We start from the raw sequence: 18,237 nt of genomic DNA, 5'->3' as shown, positions 1-18,237 counted from the left end.
AAGAAATTACACCCCAATGTAGCTTGGCTATTACTTCTTTAACATAAGTGGAACTGTGGTAAAAGGGTTGGCAAGTGGGAATGGCTCAGTGGATCTTACAGAGAATTGGGACAGACACTGTTAAGAGCTGAATGACTTCTTCTCCACTGTAATTCTATGACTCTATAACATGGAGACCACAAATTTAATTTTCACCTCTCTTCATGCTTCTTTGCCATTTATAATCATTTAAGAAACAATACACAAATCAAAGATGAATGCCTGTGATTTAACCTTGGTTGGTTCCTGTCACCCTTGCAAGTGAACTTTATTTCGGCTGAAAGTCACATCCTAAAGTAAAGAGGTTGCTATGAGAAAGACATTGCAGAATATTCTTCCTCATCATGACTCTGGATTGCCTGGACACAAAAGCACAATATGCATTGTGTGATGTAAATATGATTTAAGTGGGATACAATCAAATTTTACTTGACAGAATGCACAAATATGCAAGCATATTACAGATGGACAATATAAATATATACCACTTATAAGGCTTATATGGTAAGTTCTTTCTATCATGACTGAGGGCAACAGATGGTAATTGCATTATGAAATTTATTGATTACAGGGTTAGCACAAATGTCTGCTTTGGCCTCCAGATTAATTTTGCAATCAGATACTGAGTGAACATCGAAAAAAGGGATTCATTGATTCAGTATCACACTATTATATCCATTTTACCCTTAACAGTTTGAAATGATGATAAGTCTGATGAAGAATTTGAGTAGGAGATACGAGAAATCACACTGATTAAGGAAATTTCACATCTTGGATAAATTCCGATTGACATTTCTAAACTACGACAGGTTGCTCTTGAGGTAATGCAAAACCCTATTCTCCTAGCTCAAAGGGGAATATCAAATTGTTAGATGGTGTCAAAAAGAACCAAAAAAAAAACGTTGGGATGCAATAAATTACATTCTATCACAGGAAGGACTGGATCATAGTGTCATACAGACGTACAGCATGGAAACAGACCCTTCGGTCCAACCCATCCATGCTGACCAGATATCCCAACCCAATCAAGTCCCACCTGCCGGCACCCAGCCCATATCCCTCCAAACTCTTCCTATTCATATATCCATTCAAATACCTCTTAAATGTTGCAATTGTACCAGCCTCCACCACATCCTCTGGCAGCTCATTCCATATGCGTACCACCCTCTGTGAGAAAAGGTTGCCCCTTTGGTCTCTTTTATATTTTTCCCCTCTCACCCTAAACCTATGCCCTCTAGTTTTGAACTCCCAGACCCCAGGGAAAAGAATTTGCCTATTTATCCTATCCATGCCCCTCATAATTTTGTAAACCTCTATAAGGTCACCCCTCAGCCTCCGACGCTCCAGGGAAAACAGCCCCAGCCTGTTCAGCCTCTCCCCGTAGCTCAAATCCTCCAACCCTGGCAACATCCTGGTAAATCTTTTCTGAACCCTTTCAAGTTTCACATCTTTCCAATAGGAAGGAGACCAGAATTGCACGCAATATTCCAACAGTGGCCTAACCAATGTCCTATATAGCCGTAACATGACTTCCCATCTCCTGTACTCAATACTCTGACCAATAAAAGAAAGCATACCAAACACCTTCTTCACTATCCGACCTACCGGTGACTCCACTTTCAAGGAGCTATGAACCTGCACTCCACTGTCTCTTTGTTCAGCAACACTCCCTAGGACCTTACCATTAAGCGTATAAGTCCTGCTAAGATTTGCTTTCCCAAAATGCAGCACTCGCATTTATCTGAATTAAACTCCATCTGCCACTTCTCAGCCCATCTGGTCCAGATCCTGTTGTAATCTGAGGTCACCCTCTTCGCTGTCCACTACACCTCCAATTTTGGTATCATCTGCAAACTTACTAACTGTACCTCTTATGCTCGCATCCAAATCATTTATGTAAATGACAAAAAGTAGAGGGCCCAGCACCGATCCTTGTGGCACTCCACTGGTCACAGGCCTCCAGTCTGAAAAACAACCCTCCACCACCATTCTCTGTCTTCTACCTTTGTGCCAGTTCTGTATCCAAATGGCTAGTTCTCCCTGTATACCATGAGATCTAACCTTGCTAATCAGTCTCCCATGGGGAACCTTGTCGAACACCTTACTGAAGTCCATATAGATCACATCTACTGCTCTGCCCTCATCAATCTTCTTTGTTACTTCTTCAAAAAACTCAATCAAGTTTGTGAGTCATGATTTTCCACGCACAAAGCCATGTTGACTATCCGGAATCAGTCCTTGCCTTTCCAAATACATGTACAGCCTTTCCCTCAGGATTCATTCCTTCCAACAACTTGCCCACCACTGAGGTCAGGCTCACCGGGCTATAGTTCCCTGGCTTGCCTTTACCGCCCTTCTTAAACAGAGGCACCACATTTGCCAACCCCCAGTCTTCCGGCACCTCACCTGTGACTATCGATGAGACAGTGATCACTCACTGGAAGTAGGAAATGATCCAGATTTCACTGCTGATGATACTGAAATACTTGTGTACTTACAGATTTAAGGCAAGAGGCAGAATGTTAAGAGGAGCGTTGAGGAGATTTTTTTCACTTTAAACTGCATTAAAGATACTGCTCTATCTTTTCATTTTAGTCTTGACAATTGAAACAAATGGACCAACATTAGCATTGTACAATGCCACTAAGAAAATCTAGGCGATTGTGTCTGTGCAACACAGACCAGGATTGCCTTATGTTTGATGCTAAGCTGGGCGATGCACCCTCAGTAGCTCCAGATTATAGAAAGAGAATCGGTCATTTCCGCTGCAAGAACATACATGATCAAGAGGACCGGTCTGAACAGATGCACAGAGATAAACTTCACTGTAGCTCAGTGTTACTGATTGTCTGAAGTCATGCATAAATAATGGCCATGGTCACAAAGCAGCAAGTAATACCTAATGCCTACAGAATATCATTTCAGCTACAGAATCAAACCCAATGATGTGAAGACCATTGCTGCATTCACTACATAGCCATGATCGAATGGCAGAGAAGACTCAATGGGCCAAATGGCCCAATTCTGCTCCTATAACCTATGGTCTTATATGACATCATGTGAATGTTTTTGGCAGTTTGAGAAATTGCCATTATATAGTAATTCGTAATGTAGAAACCATATCTTCCTTTATAAGAAGAGGACAGAGAAAATTGGCAAGAGAAAAAAGCTCTCTGTATTGTTCTTGAAATGTTAAAATAGGGCCCTACATCATATTGGACACATGCATGCTAAGTATGAGCCAGCTTAATATTAACTAAAATTAACTAATGAAATCTAAAATTCTAAACATCTCATCATTTTATTTTTAAAAGAAAGATGAATATTAATCAATTTATTAACTGTTATGAACCAGCCCAAACCCCCTTCAAATATATCAAGGAGTTAGCCTACACCCTAATCTTTATATTATTTAAAGGCAGGTGCAAGGTGCTGTGTTCTAGGTGCAATTCAATCGGTCAGACTACTCAGACTTTAGCAAAACATACTTTGTTCTTACCCTACAGGCAAGTACACACAAAAGATAGAAGACTTGGTGTAACTTTAACTTTAATGGAAATCATAATGGAATAATAGATTATTTAGCTACTGTGACGATGCTGCTCCTTGAGCAAGGTTATGTTGCCCTCGGTTTTTTTCAAGTGGGATTGTAAAAGGCAGAGCTTTTGATTTGTCTGGAAAAAGGCTACTTTGATTATGGGTAACAGATACTGTCTAAGGCAACAATCAGGGAAAAAGGCTTTTAGGTTTCTTGCTAAAACACTTGTACAATGAAAGGGGAATGGCTAGTTCTCTCAGTTCAGGGATTCTGCTTGTTGGGTTTAGTTTTTAGCAAACAGTCTATTTGAAACTGCTGCTGCTAGAGTGAAAAGCGGTTCCATGCTCCAGCAAATGATCCCTAGCTGATTCTCTCTGCTATCTCTCTCCTGTAAGAACCCGTGTTTGAAGTTATCATTTTAACCAAGGGGTATGTTTATGGGATGTTGCAGGAAATTGGAACAGCATCATTAAGATGTGATATAGTCAATTCAGACTTTCAGATAGGGTAAGTGATTCTGTATTCTGTTCTCTTTTGTCATGTTTCATTCAGGAGTCTGTAAATACATTCTGGGTTTTGTTTAAAGCTGAGTGGTTTGACCAACTGCATCAACTCTTGGAAGGTCCATTTTACATTTCTTAAAACAACCAGAAACGTTCGGGTCTGGGCTACCTTCTTGGAATGTTTTGAGGGGTCTAGCCTGGTCCATAACAGCAACTGTTCCAACATAGTAACATCCCATAGACACACTCTTGGCAAAGGCCAATTCAGTAAAACAGATTGTTCTCACACAGGATTCTGGCAGCAGAGAACCTAAGCTTTTGGCTGTATTGGAGAGAGAAGTAGCAACTTCCACAACCAGCTTCTAAACCCCAAACACTGCTGAAAGTTAAACTAAAACCCTGATTCTGTGGGAACCTGACTCCACCCACTCAAGCTGCTTCTATTTCAACTTTAAAAACCCCTAAGGCCTCACGGGATATTTACTTTATTGGCCTGGAAGGGTCAGCTCGGCGCCTGTGGCTGAAACCCACTGTTCAGAAAAAAAGGCAAAAATAAACCCCTTAAAACATAGAAGCATCACATAACTGTGTAATTGAAATGCAGGGGCTCCCCAATTTACAAACATTTGACTTACGAATGCTTGTACTTATGAACGCAATCTTATACAAGATTCTGATTGTAAAGACCCAACGTGTGAATGTTTCCTGTTTGTATTAGTAGCTCCTTTATATCGTCCTGCATTATGTTCCAACTTGCGTACAAATCGACTTATAAACAGTCTCCAGCCCAAAACCCATTCGCAATTTGGGGACTGCCAATATCTATAAGTTAGAACCATTTTTCCTGCAACCCCCAACAGCTCTCCACTGTACTTTGCACCCCCTGTGTTTTTTACCACCAATACTACAAAATATTTGAATCCAAAACATTTACATTTCTTTGCTCTTAATGGATGTTGGGCATTCTGGTTTTGTCTTCCTTAATTCAAAAGGTCATCTAAGTTGGCACTTAATTGTGTTTTAAAGCAAGAACAAAGAAGTAAAAGAAATAAAGATAAACAGGAGTAACTAATTTGAAAAGCAAGTCTGCACTCTCAGGAACACACGAGCTAAAGCAGTTCAGCTTGTGGCTCAGAGAGTGATCAGCTAGGAATGCCATCTATCTGTGGGTCAATAAATCTCCAGGCTTTATTCACAGAAACTCAGGCAGATATCCAACAGTCAAAACCCCGAGTTAAGATTGTGCAGTACTGACTTCATCTGAAAAGAAATGTTTGTAATTTGGGATACGTCTAAAATGTAGACGCAAGCGAAAGGTCAGGATATTGTGGAGACATGCCATACATTTTATCAAAAGATTAATCAAATAAAGGCTGGGACAATTTACTCTGAGCCCAGAGCTTATGAATATAATTAATAGGAAAAGAGATCAAAGATTCCCTGACTGCTGGTGGTATGCACTGTTGGAAGATCCTTTGTAAGGAGGCACCGGGGTAATATCTCCAGTAAAACTCTTTTAAAGGTCACAAATGATAAGATCACTTCAGCCATAAGACCACCCATTATATAAAAGGCTCAACACGTTCAACTCTAAGCTTTCGCCTCTTCTGATGCAAAGACATGTTATTTCTGAGTACTCAAGAATAACTGATTTAATCAGTTGGTGCTGAGAAACTCTAACTAGTTCATTAATTTTTCAGCAGAATGAATTTTGTCCAGCCACATGACAGAATGGTAGAAAGGAAATCATGTGCTTTCTGATCCCAACTTGCCATTGTGATCCTGCCTGTCATTTCCCATAAGTGAAGGAACTGAAGCAGGAGGCTCAATCTTCCTAAATAAATATCCAGCTGACATTTGGAGAGTTGTATTGTCAAGAATGTGTGCATAAATTATAAATGTTACCCATTTACCCATCCAGTCAGCTTGTGCATAAAAGAAGAATACCAAAAGACTACATAGTTTCTTACATACAAATACTGTATATCTCACTGAAGACAAGTCGGCATTAATCGTTAGTTTAAGGATTCTGGGTAATCCAAGATGGAGGACAGGAAAATGTTGTGGCTGTAAGAGCAGTTCCTTTTTTTGAGGTATTTTCAATGTTTGAGCTGATTTCCTCAAATTCAAGGAGCAGTAATTACTTTTTTTTATAAGATGCTGCCTTGTTTTGGAACTTTGGGAAAGAAAAGATCAAAACAACGGCACTTTAAAAAAAGGAGGAAGTTAGGCAAAAGCAGTGGTGGTGACCACATGGGGAGTGATCCAAATGGAGAAAGAAACCTAGACTGCTGTCTGACCCAGCAGTGAATCTGCACAGCTACAGCCTTTGCTGACTGGTTTCAAGTGTCTCTGGATATCGGAGTTCATTCTGAGAAAAAATTACCAAACAGCAAAATTGACAGCTGACCTTAGAAAAACCTGTGTGGGAGAGCTCACAGCACAGAAACAGCTAAGTGGCTTTTTAAAGTGTAACTTTACTGTTTATTTTGTAAAGCTACAATACTAAGTAGAATGGGTTCTTTTCTGATTATCTGTTTTATTGAAATCTGTTGCTTGGTTAAACTTTAAAAATATAGCACAGAAGTATTAAATTGGCTTGGAGCAGTTTTGTTTTAGAGCAGTGGGACTATTTTCTGGGTCTGAAAATAGTTAAGATGCAAAGATGGCCATTAGTACAGTGATGTGCTCTTCCAGGTGAATGTGGGAGTTTAAGGAGAGCTTCCATGTTACTGATGATTATGTCTAGAGGAAGTATCTTTGGTTGCAAATCCTATTGTATCGCATGGATCATATGGAGTGGCAGTGAGAAGCAATGAGGAATTTACTGGAGCCAGGGGGTGTGATGGATGGCAGCTTTAGGAAGGGAGAAAAGCCACAGATACAGTCAGGTGGATGGGTTACTGTCAGGAAAGGTAGGAGAGGGAGGCAGGTAGTGTATGAGTCTTCTATGGCTATCTCCATCTTAAATAAGTATGCTATTTTGGAAAATGTAAGGGGTGATGGACTCTTAAGGGAATGTATCATGAATAGCAGAGTTTCTGGCACCAAGACAGGCTGTAATGTAATGAGGGGTATGTCAGGTTCCAACTGACAGGGGACTCTCTAGTCAGAGGCACAGAAAGACATTTTTGCAGCTAACTTTGAGAAATCAAAATGGTGTATTGCCTTCCTGATGGCAGGGTCAAGGACATCTTGGAGAAGGTGCAGAATATTCCCAAAGAGGAGACAAAATAGCAGGAGGTCATTGTACACGTTGAAACTAACCGTATAGGTACAGGTAAGGACGAGATTCTGACGAGAGAATGTAAGAAGTTAGGCAGGAATTTAAAAATGAGATCCTCGAGAGTAGTAATATCTGGATTACGCCCAGTGCCACAAGCTAGTGAGAATAAGAATAGGAGGATAGAGCAGACGAATGTGTGGCTGAGGATCTGGTGCATGGAAGGAAGATACACATTTTTGGATCATTGGAATCTCTTCTGCGGTAGACTTGAACTGTACAAGAAGGATGGATTGCACCTAAATTGGAAGGGGACTAACATACTGGCAGGGAGATTTGCTAGAGCTGCTTAGGAGGATTTAAACTAGTAAAAGGGGGGTGGGGAAGGGGAATGGGTGGAACCCAGGGAGATAGTAGGGAAAGTGATCAGTCTGAGACTGGTACTGTTGGGAAAATGAGCAGGTCAAACAGTCAGGGTAGGCAAGAACAAAGCAGAGAATGAGGTGGGACTGATCAATTAAACTGCATTTATTTCAATACAAGAGGCCTAATAGGTAAGACAGATAAACTCCAAACATGGTTGGAAACATGGGACTGGGATATCATAGTAATTACAGAGACGCGGTTGAGGGATGGCTAGAACTGGTGACTTAATGTTCCAGGGTATAGTTGCTGTGGGAAGGATAGGAAGGGGGGGGGGCAAGAAAGGAGGAGTGGCAATTTAATTCGGGATAATATTAGGGCTGTACTTAAGAAGGATATTCCTAGGAATACATCAGGCAAGTTATTTGGGGGAAGCTGAGAAATAAGAAAAGGATGATCACCTTATTGAGATTGTACTACAGAACCCCCAGTGCTCACCTGGAAATTGAGAAACAAATTTGTAAGGGGATAGAGTCATAGAGATGAACAGCACAGAAACAGACCCTTCAGCCCAACTTGTCCATGCTGACCAGATATCCCATACCAATCTCGTCCCACCTGCCAGCACCCAGCCCATATCCCTCCAAACCCTTCCTAATCATATACCCTCCAGATGCCTTTTAAATGTTGCAATTGTACTAGCCTCCACAACTTCCTCTGGCAGCTCCATACGCGTACCACCCTCTCCGTGAAAAAGTTGGCCCTTTTATATCTTTCGCCTCTCACCCTAAACCCATGCCCATTAGTTCTAGACTCCCCCACCCCAGGGAAAAGACTTTGTCTATTTATCCTATACATGCCTCTCATGATTTTATAAGCCTCTATAAGGTCACACCTCAGACTTCTTGGTTATTTGTAAGAATAATACTGTGGTTATTGTAGGGGATTTGAACATTCCAAACATAGACTGGGACTGCCATAGTGTTAAAGGTCTGGATGGAAAGTTAAGTGTGTGCAAGAAAATTTTCTGATTCAGTATGTGGATGGACCTACTAGAGAAGGTGCAAAACTTGATCTACTCTTGGGAAATAAGGCAAGGCAGGTGACTGAGATGACAGTGGGGGAGCATTTTGGAGCCAATGACCAAAATTCTATTAATTTTAGAATAGTGATGGAAAAAGATAGACTGGATCGAAAAGTTCAAGTTCTACACTGGAGGAAAGCCAATTTTGATGGACTAGTTAAGATCTTTCAAAAGTTGATTGGGGGCAGATGTTTGCAGGTAGAGGACAGCTGGAAAATGGGAAGCCTTCAGAAATTAGGTAACGAGAGTCCAGAGACAGTATATTCCTGGTAGGGTGAAGGGCAAGGCTGGTAGGTGTAGGGAATGCTGGAAAACTAGAGAAATTGAGATTTTGGTCAAGAAAAAGGAGGAAGCATATGTCAGATATAGGCAACAAGGATTGAATGAATCCTTAGAAAATTATGAAGGCAGTGGAAGTCTACTTAAGAAGCAAATCAGAAGGGCAAAGAAGGGACATGAGATAGCTTTGGCAAAAATGATTAAGGAGAATTCAAAGGGAATTTATGAATACATTAAGGACAAAAGGGTAACTAGCGGGAGAATAGCGTCCCTTAAGGTGGCCATGTGTGGAACGCAGGAGATGGGGTATATACTAAATTTGCATCAGTGTTCACTGTGGAGAAGGATGTGGAAGATATATAATGTGGGGAAATAAATAGCAATATCTAGAAAAACGTCCATATTGTAGACAAGGTGGTGCTGGAAGTCTTAAAACATATAAAGTTGAATAAATCCTTGAGACCTGATCAGACATAGCCTAGAAATCTGTGGGAAGCTAGGGAAGTGATTGCTGGGCCCTTGCTGAGATATTTATATCATCAATAGTCACAGGTGTCAGATGACTGGAGGTTGGCTATTGTGGTGCCACTATTTAAGAAAGGTGGTAAGGAAAAGCCAGGGAACTAAAGACCGGTGAACTTGACATCAGTGGTGGACAAGTTGTTGGAGGAAATCCTGAGATATAGGATATACATGTATTTGGAAATGCAGGACTGATTAGGAATAGTCAGCATGGCTTTGTGCTTGGGAAATCGTGTCGCAGAAACTTGATTTGAGTTTTTTTTACAGTAACAAAGAGGATTTATGAGGGCAGAGTGGTGGACATAATCTTTATGGACTTCAGTAAGGTGTTCGACAAAGTTCCTCATGATAGACTGGTTAGCAAGGTTTGATCACATGGAATACAGAGAGAACTAGCCAATTATATACAGAACTGGCTCAAAGGTAGAAGACAGAGAGTGGCGGTGGAGGGTTGCCTTGCAGACTGGAGGCCTGGACCAGTGATTTGCCACAATGATTGGTGCTAGGTTCATTGTTTGTCATCATTTGGATGTGTAGGTAGGAGGTATAGCTAGTATGTTTACAGATAACACCAAATTGGAGCTGTAGCGGACAGAGAAGAAGGTTACCTCACAGTACAATGGGATTTTGATCAGATGGGCCAATGGGCTGAGGAGTGGCAGATGGTGTTCAACTGAAATAAATGCGAGGTGCTGCACTTTGGAAAGGAAAATCAGGGCAGGAGTTTTACACTTAAGGGTAAGGTCCTGGGAAGTGTTGCTGAACAAAGAAACCTTGGAGTGCAGCTTCATAATTCCTTGGAAGTGGAGTCATTGGTAGTTAGGATAGTGAAGAAAGTGTTTGGTCTACTTGCTTTGATTGATCAGTGGATTGAGTATAGAAGTTGGGAAGTCATGTTGTGGTTGTACAGGACATTGGTCAGGCCAATTTTGGAATTCTGGTCTCTCTGCTATAGGAAGGATGTTGTGAAATTTGAAAGGGTTCAGAAAAGATTTACAATGATATTGCCAGGGTTGGAGGGTTTAGCTGTAGAGAGGCTGAAATAAGCTGGAGCTGTTTTCCTTGGAGCATCGGAGGCTGAGGGTTTTATGAAATCATGAGAGGCATGGATAGGATAAATAGACAAGGTATTTTCCCCTGGGTGGGCAAGTACAGAAATAGAGGGCATGCATTTAGGGTGAGAGGGGAAAGATTTAAAAGGGGCCTAATAGGTTACTTTTTCAGGCAAGGGGTGGTACTGGTATGGAATGAGTTGCCAGAGGAAGTGGTGGAGGCTGGTACAATTGCAACATTTAAAGGGCATCTGGATGGGTATATGAATAGGAAGAGTTTGGAGGGATATGGGCCAAGTGCAGGAAAATGAGACTAGATTAGGTTTGGATATCTGGTCAGCATGGACGAGTTGGACTGAAGGGTCTATTTCCATGCTGTACATCTCTATGACTTTATTGAAGTTTTCAGTTTATGACCCTCAATGAAAAGGAACCTACAGCATAGTTCTAATGTAATAAAAATGGGCATGATGATGTTACTAAAAAGTCATCAACAGAACAACAAAGAAGAAAGCACTTGCCCATTTAATATCCTTAAGATTGAAAGTATGTTGAATTGGATTTCCTTTTAAAAGTAGGTGCTACTGTCAGAGAAGAAAATGCAACAGTGGGTGTGTAGACAGCAAAACCCAGAAATGGCAAGTGAATGCCAGCAACAGAATAGGACTCTGTGACAACACTTTGTAAGCCTGCAACCTCAGACAATGCTCTCTAAGCACTGCTGTGAGGTGTACTGCAACTGGAATCTACATCTTTGAGACTCATTGATAACTGGGCCAAGCTGATACATAAATAACATGAGACTCAATACAGTAAAGAATGACCATTTCACTGCAAGGATCAAATTTTACACTCATTTTGATTGAGAATCCTTTTAGTAATATTTCAATGAGCAGGAAAGCTAATGTTAAATTTTTCATACTTCTTGAATGAACTACCCAAATGGACACTAATTCTCATTCCTGTCAGAACATTTAACATGAGGAAGCTTCAATGGAGAAGAATGATTGCGTGTTGTCATGCTTCTGGAGAACAGCATTTTTTAAAAGGTTGTTTCTCACCTCTTAAACACAACTTGTAGGGAGATACAATCAGCTGAGAGATGGAATAGTTAGTGACTACATTGTTTATTTGCATTGATCACATTCTTATCTTGATCAAATTACCTGTGAGCAAGTTTATGCTTTGGTGTTTGGGGAAGCTCGACGACGGAGTTCTTACAGCTCAGCTGCTGTAATGACATCCATGTTGGGGTACCTAAAGCACAAATCCACTTTGTTTTAAAACAGAATGAGCTGACAGCTTTGTGGTTCATATACTTGTAAATAAACAACAAGAAAAGATCCAATTTGAAGAAACTTCTTTACTAGTGTGTTGTGCTTATCACATTTAGGTATAAAGTGGTAACAATGAAAATGATAAAACAAAACTACATCTAATGACTTAATTTCATTCAACTTTTTATCAATAATCAGTTCAAACCAAATACATGTGATATGGATCAGTAGGTAGAATATAGTCTTTCATCTTTGGGACTTGAGATCAAAACACTGACTTGAGCTGGTAAGTAACGAATAACATGTGTGCCACACAACTATCAAACAATGATCACCACCAACCAAAGGAAGACTACTGAACTTCTCCTAGCATTTAATAACTTGTCATCCTCATTGCCAACCTCCTGGAAGACAGTGTTAACAAGAGACTTAGCCAAACCAATTGCACATGTTTTGGCTACAAGATCAAGTCATAAGTCATGTATTCTGCAGGAGTGACTCACCTCCTGATTCCTTCCACCATGATAGGCCACTAGTAAGGAATGTAATGAAATACTGTCCACTTGGTTAGCACCTAAGAACTCAGATCACCAGTTTTATTTTTGCTATTTGTTTACCATGCTAGTAAGTCAAGAAACTTATTCACAAGAGGCTGCTAATGTACTTTTAACAAGATCAATTAAAATTACGAAAGAAAAAGAAAACATTCACCCTATTACTCTAAGCAGAAATTAGTTGAAGCGATCTTGTTATAAACATATGAAATAAAGATTCAATACATTTACCCTCAACAGCAACAATACAGGTACTCAAACCTCAGTGAAAAGTTGACCTATTTCCACTTTAAAGACCCGAGATCAGTGGGACTGACCATAATCAGTTTATTTTTCACAAACATTTGCATTCACTCAATGCTCTTTCTTTAGTAATGTCTCTTCTTGAGTTTGTTCATGAAACCAGCTGATGTTACTGTTGGGTAAGTCAGGTCTCAGAATGACTCCTTGCTTGATAGATTTTTTTTCATTTTAATTAATGTGATGGTCATTCACAGAAGCATAATTACATGTGGCCGTAGAGTTTCTTAAAAAACAGAAGGGTTTAGTTTGTAAACGACAGCAATAAAATTACAAACTAAGTAATCGAGATATCGAGCACAATTAGATAAATCTTAAAATGTACAATGCAATGAAGATTCATCATGTTTCCAGACATTATTCAATATGAACATTCAATCCAGAAAAAGGTTACTCGTCTGTATCAAATCTTTAAGTTAAACTAAATGATTCTTTCCAGTTGTTTCTGGTGAACGATGAAGTCTTCTTAGATTAATATTCATATATCTGACAGCTTTAATAAGCTGAAGATTTCCAAACAAATAATCCAGGTTTGGAAGTTTCACAAACGAAACTTCATACTGAGCTAACTGTCCTATCCCTTCATACTGAGCTAACTGTCCTATCTTGTCATTCCAAAAGAGGAATAATATTTAATGCCACCAATCATAAATCAAAACAGTCACAATTTTCCATGAGCACTCCAGAGCTTTCTAACAGTTTGGATTAGGACACTGTTCCAGAAGGATTGTCTGACCTAGTGATTTTAAAATATTTTCAAAAAGGTACCAACTCCATATATCACAACTGTAAAACCCAAACCTTAAAAATGATAATGTATACAAATCAATATCTTTCATCATAAATCCATTAAATAAATAGCTAACACAACTCACTTTTCATTCACAGAAATCAAAAATGAAATCAAAACTATGTCCTTCCCTTAATATATATAATAGAAAATATTGAAATTTAATATAAAGCATGGCTCTATCCACCGTAGAAGCCATGTTTCTGAATAATTATGATAGCTATCATGAAGGTTCATTACAAGAATCACAAGGTAGATGGGATGGCCTCCAAGTTCTCCTTCAAATTAAACACCATCTTAACTTGGAAATCCATTGTGTTCCTTCACATGGAAATCTAGAAATCCTCACAAAACACTGTGGAAGCAACTTCTTCATGCAGACTAGAGGCATTCAACAGGAACACTCCAATCTCTGACTCAAGGCATCCAGAAATGGGCAAGTGTAACTATCCTGCCACCAAAGTCTAGATCCCTCAAGTCAACATAATTTGTTGCTGTCTTATTTTTCAGAGAGTCAAGTTTGGACAGCTTCAATGTAGATCCTGTGGGCATGAATCTATCAGGAACAAACATGCAATTCCAACATTCTACTGTTCCCTACCCTGCCTCGACCTCCTCCTGAAAACAAACTCCACCTATGCCCCACATCCTGCACCTGCAAACCTATAACATGTTGGTTTGCATCATAAAAGAAGTAAATTGCAAACATTTTCAAACTTTAAGTCAACCTGTCTCAAATCTGACCACTTCTGGTTTTACCAAAGAGAGGAAAGGGGGCAGATGCCTCTCCCAGTTTTAATAGAAAGATCCCTCATTTTAGCAAGCATGCAGTATTTTGTCAATTCCAGCTTTAAGGCCAGCTATTTGGGTTTCTTTGGCTTCAGGAAACTTGGAAGCTAAAGAAAGGCATGAATTGATGGATGAAATAGCGAAGTATTTTTCTGACATGGCTACCAAAGCAAGGAAGAGTATGAGTGTTTTCTGACAAATCTCTGCAGTGACTTGAAGTAGTCCCACATCATTATCCAATGCAACTACTTTCAACAATGCACAGTCTCCTCCCCACTTCCCTGTGGCTCCCACGCCTCCAATCCCACCTTCCATCATCATGCACTTGAAAGCAGTACCGCAAGCCCCTGGACAGAAAGTCTTAAACTTGTCTTGCACACTCTCAAAAATCAACCTCTTACTCCTCAATCTATGAGCTAGATTTTAATATTATTCATCCATCACAAACAATTGTGGGTGAGAATCAATCGTGGGTAAAAGGAACATAAAGGCCACTCAGTCCATTGAGACTCTTCCATCATTCAATGAGATTCTGGTTGATCTGTGTCCTAACCTCATATTAACTGCACTCAGCCAATATCCCTAAATACATTTGCTTAACAATCTATTAAGGTTATCTATTATCTGGATAAAGCCTGAATGTGGAGAACCTATCCTCAAAATGCTGTACTTATGTCCAGTGCTCATTTTTTAATGGTGGTAGGTTTATAAATATAAAATCAACATCTCCAGTTAATTAATTAGTTTTGGAAATTATCTCCTAATCGCCTTTTTACAAGGCAATGTCCAGGTTATTAAATGAAAGCGCTGTGAAATTAATGATGCCGTTTCTTTGTATTCTTAAACCGGTTCTTCAAAATTTCATTACAATTAGTTTTAAATCAAGGTGAAGATTACAAATTAAATTGTTTTGTTGAATTGCTGCTGTAATGGATAACACTGTGAAGTCATGTGATTCTGGAAGCAGATGACCATCGGCGATGTCAGGACATCGCCCAGCACAGAAACTTGCAACTATGGGAATAATAGCTTCTTCAAGTGAACTGACAAACATGCAGATGGGATTTCACTAGACAAACAATGTCATGATTTAAATAGTCAATTCTACAACAGCACCAAGGAATCTCTTTTGCTGTCTTTGTCAACTGCACTATAGGTGAAACTAAGGGCACTTGTTGATAATAATTACACAGATGAATATAATGACTTTATTACCAATGAACATCTGTGTTAAGTGGTCACCTGCCTAAGTTCTTCATACTTGTGCAGGATGGCTGTTTTTTCAGAGAACAGCATGTGCTTAATGTAGTCTCATTTTACTGCCAACATGAAGTCAACACAAGCAAAGCAAATCACTTTTTTTTAAACGTCAGCAATTAAATTATGTTATTCAAGACTGTAAAGTTGATACAGTCACTTAGACTGTGAAAAAAAATCGGGATGGCTGCTGGACAGCATCTGCAGACAGGTTGAAGAGCCGAATTGAACCAGGAGGGGATTATAATAATGTTGACACCAAGCTGCTACAATCGAGATGATTTTTATTTAATAATTACTTGAAGGTGATGAGTTTTTAAAAAGAAACATTACCAAGTATTACTTTCATGTTATACTTGAAAATGATTCATTTTATTGTATCAGAATTTTTCTGTTGTGCTAAGCAAGGAAAAGTTGATTAAGGAAAACACTGCTGCTGTAACGAGAGAACATATTTCTGGAAAATGGTCCAATGAAAATATGGTTTGAAATTAGAAATAAGAAAGGAACAATCTCCTTGGTGGGATTGTTCTACAGACCTCACCCTGCTCAATTGTCAGAGGGAAATTGAGGAAGAAATACGTAGAGAAATCTCAGATAAATGTGGGAAGAATAAGGTTGTAATTGTGGGTATTTTAATTTTCCAAATGTTGACTAGGACTACCGTCATGGTAAAGGTTTGAATGGTGAAGAATTTATTACATGTGCTCAAATAATTTTCTTTGTCAATGTGTAAATATTCCTACCAGAGAAGGAGCAAAACTTGACCTTCTCCTGGGTAATAAGCCAGGGGGAAAGACTGAAACACTTAAGGTCCAGTGATGATAATTCCATTTGTTTTACAACAGTTAGGAAAAATGACAAGGCTCCCATAAAAATTAAAACTTTTAATTGGAGTAAGACAAATTTTAATGGAATGAGATGAGAGCTTTCAAAGGTTGATTGAATATAAAACATAGAACGTAGAATGGAGCAGCACAGTACAGGCCCTTCAGCCCTCGATGTTGTGCTGACCTTTTATCCTATTCGAAGATCAAACTAACCTATATACCCGACATTTCACTATCCTCCTTGTGCCTATCCAAGAGTCGCTTCAACATCCCTAATGTATCTGACTCCATTACCATTGCTGGCACTGCATTCCATGCACCCACCACTCTCTGTGAAAAGAAAGTACCTCTGACATCTCCCTAAACCTTCCTCCAATTACCTTAAAATTATGTGCCTCATGATAGCCATTTCCAGCCTGGGAAAACATCTCTGGCTGTCCACTTTATCTATGTCTCTCATCATCTTGTAAACCTCTATCAAGTCACCTCTCATCCTTCTTGGCTCCAATGAGAAAAGCCCTAGCTCCCTCAACCTTTCTTCATAAGACATGCCTTCCACTCCAGGCAGCATCCCAGTAAATCTCTTCTGCACTCTTTCTAAAGCTTCTACATCTTTCCTATAATGAGGCAACCAGAACTGAAAACAATATTCCACGTGTGCTCTAACCAGGGCTTTATAGATTTACAGCATAACCTCACAGCTCTTAAACTCAATCCCCCTACTAATGAAAGCCAATACACCACCCGCCTTCTTAACAGCTCTATCAGTTTGGGTGGCAACTTTGAGTGATCTGTGGACGTGGATGTCAAGATCCCTCTGTTCCCCCACACTGCCAAGAATCCTACCTTTAACTCTGCAATCTGCATTCAAATTTGACTTTCTAAAATGAATCACTTCACACTTTTCCAGTTTAAGTTCCATCCTCCACTTCTCAGTCCAGCTCTGCATCCTGTCAATGTCCCGTTGCAGCCTACAACAGTCCTCCACACTTTCCACAACTCCACCAAACTTTGTGTCATCGACAAACTTCCTAATCCACCCTTCCACTTCCTCACAAAGAGTAGAAGTCCCAGAACAGATCCCTGTGGAACACCATTGGTCACCGAAACTCCAGGCTGAATACTTTCCATCTAGTATCACCCTCTGTCTTCTATGGGCCAGCCAATTCTGTACCCAAACAGCCAGGTCTCCCTATATCCCATGCCTCCTTACTTTCTGAATTGAAGTAGACTGTTCACAGGTAAAGAAATGTCTGATAAGTGGGAGGCTTTCAAACGTTTAATCACGAAAGTTCAGAATCGTTATGTTCCTGTTAAGAGTGAAAGATAAAGTCGGTAGGAACAGAGGTTTCTTGTTCTCCAGAAAGAAAGAGCAAGAAAGGTGTGTGGATTATGAACACAAGACAAATTCATAGAAATGAGATACATCCTCACAGACTCACAGTCTATTCTCTGTTTGAACAGTGAAACAGAAAGTTGTCCTGCAGATGGGTTCTGGCTATCAGAATGATCAGTTTGTACATTATACCTCTTTGACACTAATTCACCAGTTTAAGTTTACAAATACAAAAGATTTCAACAAAAATGAATTATTGATAATCCATGCATTGGCCTTTAAATTTAAGTGTGGACACAGTATTTCGCTCCTTCTCAAGAGAAAAGAAGCCGAAGCATTACAAAACTCTATGTCACATTGAAGGGATATTTGTGGGTATGCATATTACAGACATATTATAATTCAATAAGAAGGTAAAATGTAACTTGTCAATAACAAACATAGGATGGTTTATTTCCACAAGTTTGAGAAAAAGCTTAGCCATATTTTCTATCAACCAGT

General features: G+C 39.6%; 1 protein-coding gene across 4 annotated transcripts in view; it reads right to left on the bottom strand.

Annotated features, from left to right (window-relative positions):
• Positions 1 to 18,237, bottom strand: part of LOC140469697 (astrotactin-2-like) — a 1,585,258-nt gene that overhangs the window by 442,336 nt on the left and 1,124,685 nt on the right. The window lies entirely within an intron of this gene.

This window comes from Chiloscyllium punctatum, chromosome 49 (genome assembly GCF_047496795.1).
Source record: "Chiloscyllium punctatum isolate Juve2018m chromosome 49, sChiPun1.3, whole genome shotgun sequence".
Classification (NCBI taxonomy): domain Eukaryota; kingdom Metazoa; phylum Chordata; class Chondrichthyes; order Orectolobiformes; family Hemiscylliidae; genus Chiloscyllium; species Chiloscyllium punctatum.
This window is presented reverse-complemented; position numbering and strand designations above follow the sequence as displayed.